Here is an 11,189-nt window from a genome sequence, read left to right as displayed (position 1 = left end):
GATTAAATAAAGTATATTTCTTTCCTGAAAAAGGCTATGCTGGGATGGAGGCAGTTTTTCCCACCACGGCCTCCCCCAGCAGCCAGGTGTGGTCAATGGAGAGATGACAGATATGGCTACAGTCAGGAGGCAAACCCAGGGCCTGCTGGACTCAGGGAACCAACAGGTGCTGTGGAGACAAGAGAAACCCCCTGCCTCCTTAGCCCAGTGCAGGGTCAGGCAACTGGAGCCAATACTTGTAAGTGTATCAAGAATAAAATAATACAAAGAAACTCCAAGAAAAATCACCAAAATCTGAAATGACTCCAAAGGGATAACTAAAGATAGTAAAGAACTAACCAAATTAATAACTCTTACCCATGCTATGGTCTCTAACAAGGATCTATGGAGAAAACAGTTAATATGAATGAACAAAACCTTTCCATGCTGTGTTAGACCTTTTATATGATTGATTTAATATATGATGTTAACCTTCCTTCAAATGTTTTACAGATGTGAAACCCATTTGAAAGATACCTGAAGAAAAAAAGGCCAGCTATAGCTGTAAGATTCTTGAGAGTTTTATGGTTGGGTAAAATAAAAACAGAGGCTTTCAAACTATACAACTGTTAAGAAAATCTACAGTACCAGGGGTGGGTTGCCCCCCTATGAGCTGTTGGTCAGAGAGAGATCCTAGAGGTCCTCAAATTCACCAAGGCTATTTCCACTAATGTCAGTTGTACACTAAAAACCTCAGTAAGGCCATGTTGCTGAAGATACTGTATGATGTAAGCACAGGAGGAAAAGAAAAGATGGAGCTGAGACTAAGCCAAAAACTCCATGCCACTGGATGGATGATGTTCACAGTACCAGAAGGCACTATGAAGATGGTTGGGGAAGAAAGAATCCCCTATGAGTCTACTCAACAATGGACCCCAGCATGCTGCACACTATGGACATGCCAAGCAATGCCTGCAAGTGCAATAATGGCTCGATGAACATACCTACAACTGACAAATTTCTAATTGGATAAGGCCCACTCCTAGGGGTAGAACACATATCTGGTTCTGTAGACTAGGCCAACCCCCTATGTTGAGAAAGGCTACAGGCCATAGAGGGTAAGCCATTACAAGTACACTGTTTAATGAATATAGTACACCTACTGGGATATCCTCTAGGCATTTGTATTTACATTCATGCTTGTTTACATGTGTCTACTTCCTTCCATTTGTCTTTATAGTAGAAGAAACATCACTGAGATAGATCATTGGCCACGGCTTGAAGACAAATAATGGGGAGGCCCAAGAAGTCACTATCTCTCCATGATACAAGAGAGATTTCCCTACATCTGTCACCCCCTCCAAGGCTCAGGGACTCTTTCAGAAGATTGGCGGAAAGATTGTAAGAGTGGAGGAAAGGGGTGGAGTGTAGCCTGAAAATGATTTATTCCTCCTGGACTTCTGAAGAGCCATGGGCAAGCACAGGGGCCCCCTGGGAAGAAGGGTGGAGCTTAGTGTGGGGAGAGATTGGAATGAAAGGATTTGGTGCCATGCTGGGAAGCAGGGAGCAAGGAGTAGGCAAGCAAATTAACTATGCAAAATTCAGATAAAGATGTGGTATGTGGTTTGTCTACCCATGCCAGGAGCAAGGGACCCTAAGAGAACTAGGGAGACAACTGTCCTAACACAATGCTATATCATATCAGTTTTCTACTGTCTCATCTCAATGTCTCATTGTCTTGTGACCAGTCTTCATTATTGAATCATATTGGTCCACTGTCCCATCACTATTCTCCTCTGTCTCATTTGAGTACTTCATTGTTGCATCACAGTGCTCCAGTGTCTCATCACAGCAGCCCATTGTTGCATCCAAATGTTCCACTGTCCAATCACTGTGTTCCATTGTTGCATCACAGTGGTCTCATATTCTATCATAATGCTCCACTGTTGCATCACAATAGTCCATGGTGCCATAAAAACACCCAATTGTCCCATAGCAATGTTCATTTTTCATCACAGTGGTCTACTGCCCTTTCACAATGCTTCATTGTTACATCTGTTACATTACAGTGTTTTACTGTGTCATCACAATGCTCCTGTGTCTCATAACCATACTCCATTTTGCCTCACAGTGGTCCACTCTCCCATCAAGATGCTCCAGTGTCTCAACTCAATACTCCACTGATATAGCACAGTGGTTCAGTTTCCAATGCACCCCTGTTTCAACTCAATGCTCTGTTGTTGCATTACACTGGACCACTGTCCTATCATAATGTGCCTCTGTCTCAAAACAGTGGTACATTTTCTCAAAACAATGCTTCACTGTCCCATCACAAAACTACAGTGTTACAGCACAACAATCTACTGTCCTATCACAATGCTACATTGTTGCATAACAATGGTCCATTGTCCCATTACAATGCTCCCCTGTCTTATCCCAATGCTCCATTTTTGTATCCCCATGTTTTACTCTCTATTACAATATTGCATTTTTGCATCCTAATAGTCAAATGCCCTATAATAATGAGCCCCTATCTCATAAAAATGGTCTACTGTCTCATCACAACTTTCTAGTCTCATCACAAAGCTCCTTTAAAAAAAAAATTCTTTCTTGTGCTGGTACACACCTTTAATCCCAGCACTTGGGAGACAGAGGCAGACAGATCTCTGTGAGTTCAAGGCCAGCATTGTCTACATAGTGAATTCCAGGTCAGTTGGAGCTATACCAAAAAAAATTTTTTTTCTTTTAATTTGTTTGTTTTTATTTTATGTGTTATGTTTTATGTGTTATGCCTTCATGTGTGTAAGTGCACTTGTGTCATGTAATGCCTGTGGAGGACAGATGAGGGCATTGTGTCCCCTGGAACTGGAGTTATAACCAATTGTTAGCCACCATGTGGGTGCTGGGATTTGAACCTGGGTCTTCTGCAAGAACAGCCAGTGCTCTTAACTACTGAGCCATCTTTCCAGTCCCACAAAGCTCAATTTTTACATTCATAAACATGTCCACTGTACTATTACAATACTCTATTATTGCATACCAATTGTTCAGGGTCCCATCACATTCCTTACTATCCCATCAAAATACTCAGTTTTCTCATAACAGTGTTCAATCAGTTCATCATAGTGGTCCACTGTCCTAATACAATGTATCATTCTTCCATCATAATGGTGTCTGGTCCTATTACAATGCTCCTTTTTTACATAAAAATAATCTATTCTCTCATCACGATTCTCCTCTGTATCATCAAAATGCTGCATTGGTACATCACAATGGTTCACTTTTTTTTTTTTTTGAAGAACTTGAATTTTTTTTTACTTATGTACAAAGACAAGCATGATCTCTTTCACTGGGAGGATGGTCTTGAATTCATTCAAGGTCGCTTAGTCCAACATAATGAAGCCTATGTCCTTCACATACTGGCAGAAACACTGTCGGCACATGTTCAGCCTGTACTTCCGGATCAGACTGTGGCAGTTAGAGCAGACGTGGCAGGAGTGAGAACCCTGGCCAAATTTCTTCAGGTTACTCCAGTAGAGCTGCTGGTGACCCATCTTGACACCACACATCCAAAGAGCGAAAAAGCAATGGTTCACTCTTTTATAACAATGTTCCACACTCTCATCACAATGCTCTTCTGCCACATCATAATGTTCCATTGTTGCTCCACTGTAGCATCACAATTGTCCATTGTTGTTTCACAGTGGTGTACTGTCCTATCACAATGCTCTGTGGTCTCATCAGAATTTCCCATTTTTTTCATCCTGAAGGTCCACTCTCATATTATAGTTCTCCATTATTTCATCACAATGGTCCTCTTTCCCATCACAATATTCCCCTGTCTCATCACATTGCTCCATTTTTTTGCATCTCATTTGTCTACTGTCCTATCACAATACTTCATTGCCTCATCATAGTGGCCCATTCTCCTATAAATGCTCCATTGTTGTAACACAATGTTCAACTGTCCTATTACTCTATGTTTCATTGTTGCATCACTGTGGACCATTGTCCAATCACAATAATCCTGTTTCTCATCATAATTTTTTTGTGGCATCACTATTGTCTACTGTTTCATATCAACATGCCATGGAGCATTAGAGTGCTCCACTGTTGCATCACAGTGGTCCAGCGTCCCATCACCATGCTCCAATCTTTCATCACAATGCTCCACTGTCCTTTCACAATGCTCTCTTGTCTCATCACAATGGTCTATTGTTCCTTCAAAATGATCTAATCTTTCAACATGATACTTCAGTCTCATCAAATTCTCCATTGTTGCATTACAATGGTTCACTGTCCTATCACAATGCTCCCTTTTTTCATAATAATGATCCATTGTCCCATCACAATGTCCCAATATATCATCACAATGCTACATTGTTATATCACAATGGTTCACTACTTTATAACAATGCTTCACATTCTCATCACAACAGTCAACTGTTCCATCAAAATGCTCCACTATCTAATTAGTTTTTCACAAATGCATCCCAATGGTCCACTGTCCTATAACTATGCATCATTATTACAACACAATAGTTCACTGCTGCATCAAAATGCTCCCCTGTCTGATCCCAGTGCTGCATTTCTTCATCTATGTTTTCTATTGTCCTATCATAATGCTCCACTGTCTCATTAGAATATCCAATCTCAATAATCTATTGTTGCATCAGAATGGTCCAGCCTTCCATTACAGTGCTCCATTGTGATATCACCATTTTCTGTATCACATTGGTCTACTGTACAATCACAATGTCACAGTGCTCCACTGCTGCATCACTATGGTACACTGTCCCATAAAAACCCTCTTGTCTCATCTCAATTATCCATAAATGTATCCCAATATCCACTGTCTATAACAATGCTTTATTGGTACATCACAATTGTACACTTTTCCATCACAATGCTCTATTGTCTCCTCATTATTCTGCACAAATGCATCCTAATTGTCCACTGTCCTGTAACAGTGTTCCATTGTTGCATCCCAACTGTCAATTTTCCTATCATAATGCTCCACTCTTTCATCACAATGTTCTGTTCTTGTATCACTGTGGTCCACTTTACAATCACAATGCTCCCTTGTCTCATCACTATGTGCCATTGTTGCATCATAATACTCCACTGTTGCATTGTAATGCCCCCCATTGTTATATCACATTGGTCCACTGTCTCATCACAGTGCTCCACTGTCTCTTCACAATACTCCATTATTGCATCAAAATGGTCTACTGACTGACTATCAAATTGTTACATTTTGCATAACAGTTGTCCACTGTTTCATCTCAATGCACCATTGTTTCATCATATTGTTCAATTGTTGCTTCACAATGGTCCACTGTCCCATTATAATGTTTCCCTCTCTCATCACAGTGCTCCATTGTTGCATCCCAGTAGTCCATTGTCCTATCACAATACTCCCTTGTTGCATCTGACATGGTCTCTGTCCTATCATGCCTCCATTGCTGTATCACAATTGTATACTGTCCCATTTCAGTATGCAATTGTCTCATAATAATGCTCCATTGTTTCTTCATAATGGTCCATTGTATCATCACAATGCTCCTCTGTCTCATCACAGTGCTCCATTGTTGCACCACAGCGGTCCAATGTTCCATCACAATACTCCATTCTGTCATCACAGTGCTCCATTGTTTTATCACAATAGTTCACTGTCCTATTATAATATTTCATTGTTGCTAAACAACTTTCCTTTGTCCTACTACAACACACCATTGTTGCCTAAATGAACCACTCTCCCATTGCAATGCTTCACTTTCCTCATCAAAATGGTCTATTGTCCCATCTCAGTGTTCCTTGTCTCATCACAATGCTCCATTACTTCATCTCACGGGTCTATTCTCCCATCATAATGCTCCCCTGTCTTATCACAATTCTCCCTTATTTCATGCCAATGGACCACTGCCTATAATGATGTTGCCTTCCTACATCACAGTGGTCCACTGGTCCATCACTATGCTCCTCTGTCTCATCATACTGCTCCCTTATTTCACCAAAATGGTACACTTGCCTATCATATTGCTGCAGCCTCATCGCAATGGTTCTCTGTCCCATCACAATGATCCACAGTCTCATTACTTTGGGCAATTGTTACAACACAATGGTCATTGTATCATCACAATACTAATGCATCTTCACAAGGCTTCAATTTTAAATTACAAGAATACAATGTCCCATCACTTGCTATACTGTCATGCCAATGTTGCATTGTTGTATCACATCTATCAATTCCCCTAGTATAATCCACTATCTCATCACAGTGGTAGACTGACTGTACCATCAGAACTCTCCAGTGTTTCACAATGTACCATTGTTACATCCAATCATAATGCTACATTGTCTTGTCATAATGCTCAATTATTACATCTCCATGTTTTACTATACCAGCATGTTTCTCTGTCTCATCACAATGGTCCACTGTCCTTTTACCATGTTTTCCTATCTCATCACAGTGATACATGCTGCCTCATGATGGTTTGCTCCTATCTCATCACAGTGATACATGCTGCCTCATGATGGTTTGCTCCTATCTCATCACAGTGATACACGCTGCCTCATGATGGTTTGCTCCTGCACCCAATGCTTCACTTTCTCATCATAATGTTCCATTATTTCATTAAATGGGCCACTGTCCCGTTACATTCTTCCACTCTGTCATCAAGGTGCTCCATTGTTGTATCACAATGTTCCATTGATCTACCATAATGCTTCATTGTTGTATCACAGCGGTCTATGGTTCAATCTTAAAGCTCCATTGTTACATCTTGGGGGTTCATCACAGTGCTTCACTTTCTTATCATAATGCACCATTGTTGCATCAATATGGCCCACTGTCCTATAAAAATGCTCTATCATCACATTACAATTACTCTCTTCCCATCATAGTGCCTACTGTGTGATCACACGTGTGTATCACATGGTCTATTCTCTCATCACAATGCTCCATTACTCATTATACTGCTCTGTTGTTACATTAAAGTGGTCCACTGTATAATCACAATGCCCTCATATCTCTTTACAATGCACCATTGTTATATCAAAATGGTCCAGTACAATGTCAATTATACTTTGTCATATCATAAGGCTCAATTGTTACATCAACAATGGTTCACTCTCTCATTACATGCTCCACTGTTACATCACACTTTCCTCTTTCTTCTTTTCTTTCTTTCTTTCTTTCTTTCTTTCTTTCTTTCTTTCTTTCTTTCTTTCTTTCTTTCTTTCTTTCTTTCTTTCTTTCTTTCTTTCTTTCTTTCTTTCTTTCTTTCTTTCTTTCTTTCTTTCTTTCTTTCTTTCTTTCTTTCTTTCTTTCTTTCTTTCTTTCTTTCTTTCTTTCTTTCTTTCTTTCTTTCTTTCTTTCTTTCTTTCTTTCTTTCTTTCTTTCTTTCTTTCTTTCTTTCTTTTTTTGGTCTTTTTGAGGCAGGCCTCCCTGTAGCCCTAGCTGGCATGGAACTCACTATGTAGACCAGACTGGCCTTGAACTCACAGAGATCCACCCATCTCTGCCTCTCGGGTGCTGGAATTAAAGGTGTGTGCCATCGTGCCTGTTGAGTCTCAGTTTTTACATCACAACAGTCCACTCTCTCATCACAATGTTCTATTGTCACCTTTCAAGGGTCACAGGTCCTACCAAAATGCTCATTGTTGCATCACAATAGTCAAATGTTAAAGTGCATTAGACTCTCTCATACAATGCTCCATTGTCGCATCACAATGCTCCAGTTTCCTATGACAATGCCTCATCACAATGCTTCATTGTTCTCGCAGTGGTTGATAGCCCTACCAAAATGCTTTATTATTGCATCACAGTAGGCCACTGTCTCATCAGTTCCATTGTGTCATCATGATGCTCCATTGTTGTATCACAATGGTTCATTTTCCTAGTGTAATTTCTCCATTGTTACCTAAAGATGTTCCCCTGTCCTATCCTAATTCTCCACTTTTTTTTCCACAGTGGTCCACTGTTCAACCACAATCTCTGGTCTACTGTCCCATCTCAGTGATCCCCTGTCTTATCACAATGCTTCACTGTTGCATCACAGTGTTCCACTGCCCCATCGCAATGCTCTCCTGTTGCATAATAATGCTCAATTGTTGCATCCCAATTATCTGATGTCCTATTACAATGCTCCATTTTACATCACAAAGGTCTACTTTCCCATCACAATTATCCATTGTCTCATCACAATGCTTGATTGTTACATGACAGCTTTCCACTAGCCTATTATTATGCTCTACTGTCTCAACACAATTGGCCATGGTCCCATCATAGTGCCAGTAACCAACTGTTACATCAAAATGGTCCACTGTCCTATCACAATGTTAACCCTGTCAGTTCACAATGCTCCATTATACCATCACATTGCTCTACTGTTCTATCGCAATGCTCCATTGATACGTCATAGTGATCTACTTTTATATCTCAGTGCTTCATTGTCTGATCTCAGTGTTTCATTGTTGCTTCACAATCTTAAAATTCAGATCAAAATGCTCCATTGCTGTATTACAAGGTTCCACTGTTCTGTCACACCATGCCATTGTCACAAAGTAACACTTGTTCACTGTTCCATCACAACATTCCCTTTTCACATCACATTGCCTGACAATCTCATTACCACAGTTTACTGTCTTATCATAGTGGTCTAATGTCCATAACAATCCCCCATTGTTCATCAAAATGGTACCATATCCTTTTTCAATATGCCACAGTCTCATCACTATGGTCCACTGTCCTATTGCAATGCTCCCCTGTCTCAATACAATGCTCCACTGTTGCATCACTGTGGTCCACTGTCACATCAAATAGCTCCACTATCATATTTCAGCAATCCATTTTTGCATCAAAATTGTCAAACATCCTATCACAAAGCTACATTGTTAATCATAATGGTCAACTTTCCTATGTCAGTGCTCTCCTGTGCCAACAAAATGCTCCATTATTGCATCATGGTGGTCCACCATTTCATCACAATGCTTCCTTGTCTCATCCTGTCTCAGCTGCATTATTGCATAATGGTGGTCCATTCTACCATTACAATGCTCTCTTGTCTCATTACAATGCTTCATTTTTTTGCGTGACCGTGGTCCTCTGTCTCATCATAATGCTCCAGTGTCTTATCACAATGCTCCATTGTTGTATCACAGTGGTCTACTATCCTATCACTATGCTCTATTCTTGACTCACAAAGGTTCACTGACCTATCACAATGCTTCAATGTTATACCACAATGTTCCATGGTCCTTTTCCAATGGTCTCCTTTCTCATAACAATGGTCCTTTGCTTCTTCACCATGGTCCTTTATCCTATCCAAACACTCAATTATTGCAACCTAATTGTCCACTCTTCCATCAGAGGGCTCCACTGTCTCTTCACAATGCTCAGGTGTTGTACCACGAAGTTCCATTGTTCTGTGACAATGCACCACTGTCTCAGTACACAATACTCTGCACCATCACAATACTCCACCTTCTCGTAATAATGGTTAAATGTTGTATACCAGTTGTCCAATGCCCCATTACAATGCTCCATATTTACATCACAATGGTGCAATTTCTCAATTGTTGCATCTCAGTTCTCCACTGGCCTATCACCATTCTCCATTGTCTCAACACAATTCTTCATTGCCCAATTATGGTGCTCCATTGTTAATTCAAAAAAAGTTCAACTCTCCTACCACAGAGATGGATTGTTACAATGGTCAATTACTTGAGTAAAATGCTCCCTTGTCTAATCACATTACTTCAGATTTACATCACAGTGGTCCAATGTCCAATCACAATGCTCCCTGTAGCATCACAGTGCTCCAGTGTTTCATCACAGGGATTCACTGTTTTATCTCAATACTCCATTGATGCATTACAGTGGCTCACTTTCCCATCTCAGTGCTCCATTGTCTCATCCCAGTGCTCCACTGTTGCATCACTAGGGTCAACAGTCTCATTACAAGGGTTAATTATTGTATCACAGGGGTGAAATGCTCTATCACACCACTCTATTATTGCATAATGGGCCCATCACAATACTCAATTATCTCACAGCATTGCTCCATTGTTTCATAATAATAGTAGATTCTCCTTACTGAATTCTCTATAATTACTTCACGATGATCCTTGGTCCCATCACAATTCTCCTGGGTCTCATAATAATACTTCAGCGTTTCATTACATGGTCCATGGTTAAATCACAGTGCTCCACTTTGGTATTCCAAGGGTCCACTGTCCTAACACAATACTCCACATTTGCATTCTAATGCACATTTTCCTATCACACTGCTTAACTGTTGCATCGCAGTTATCCACTAACCCATCACAATACTCAATTGTCTCATTATAGTGCTCTAATATTTCAACATAGTGTTTAACAGTTCTAGCTCAATTCTCCATTGATATCAGAACATTCCCTTTATCCATCATAATACTCCCCTGTCTCATCACAATGCTCCACTATTGCATCACATGGGTTCACTGTTCATCACAATGCTCCATTAACTCATACAGTGCTCCACTTTTTATTATAACTGTCCAGTGTCCTATCACAATGCACTTGCTTGCATCACAAAGGTTCACTGACCCATCACAATGCTCTACTGTCTCTATCATAATGGTCCATTATCTTATCACAACGAGCCATTGTTAACTCACAAAGGATTGCTGTTCTACCACAATTCTCCAGTGTTGCATCAGAATGGTTCACACTCCTTTCATAATGCTCTTCATTCTCATCATAATTCTCCTTTTCTACTTTACAATGGTCAACTGTTCTATCAAAATGCTTCAGTGTTGCAACACAATTGCTTGCTCTCTATCACAATGTTTCATTGTCTCATGGCAATTCTCGATTTTTGCATCACAGTTCTCCAGTGTATCATCACAATGCTTAATTGTTGCATCACAAATCTCCAATGGCTTATCACCATGCATCATTGTCTCAACACAATTGTCTATTATCCCATTACAGCCCTCATTATTAAATCAAAATAGACCACTGTCCTATCACAGTATTCCATTATTACATTAAAATGGTCTATAATCTCATCACATTGCTCCCCTGTCTCATCCCAATACTCCATTGTTGCCCCACAATGGTCCAAAGGCTCATCATAATGCTCCTTTGTTGTATTCCAAGGGTCCTCTTTTCTATCACACAGCTTTATTGTTACATCATATGGTCCATTTTCTAATCACAACAC

The 11,189-nt window shown here is 40.2% G+C and overlaps 1 pseudogene; it reads right to left on the bottom strand.

Annotated features, from left to right (window-relative positions):
- Nucleotides 1-3,362: 3,362 nt before the first annotated feature.
- On the bottom strand, nucleotides 3,363-3,533 carry LOC103736760 (annotated as a pseudogene).
- Nucleotides 3,534-11,189: the final 7,656 nt, after the last annotated feature.

The sequence above is a fragment of the Nannospalax galili genome, unplaced genomic scaffold (assembly GCF_000622305.1).
Source record: "Nannospalax galili isolate Female #2095 unplaced genomic scaffold, S.galili_v1.0 scaffold54, whole genome shotgun sequence".
Taxonomy (NCBI): Eukaryota; Metazoa; Chordata; class Mammalia; order Rodentia; family Spalacidae; genus Nannospalax; species Nannospalax galili.
This window is presented reverse-complemented; position numbering and strand designations above follow the sequence as displayed.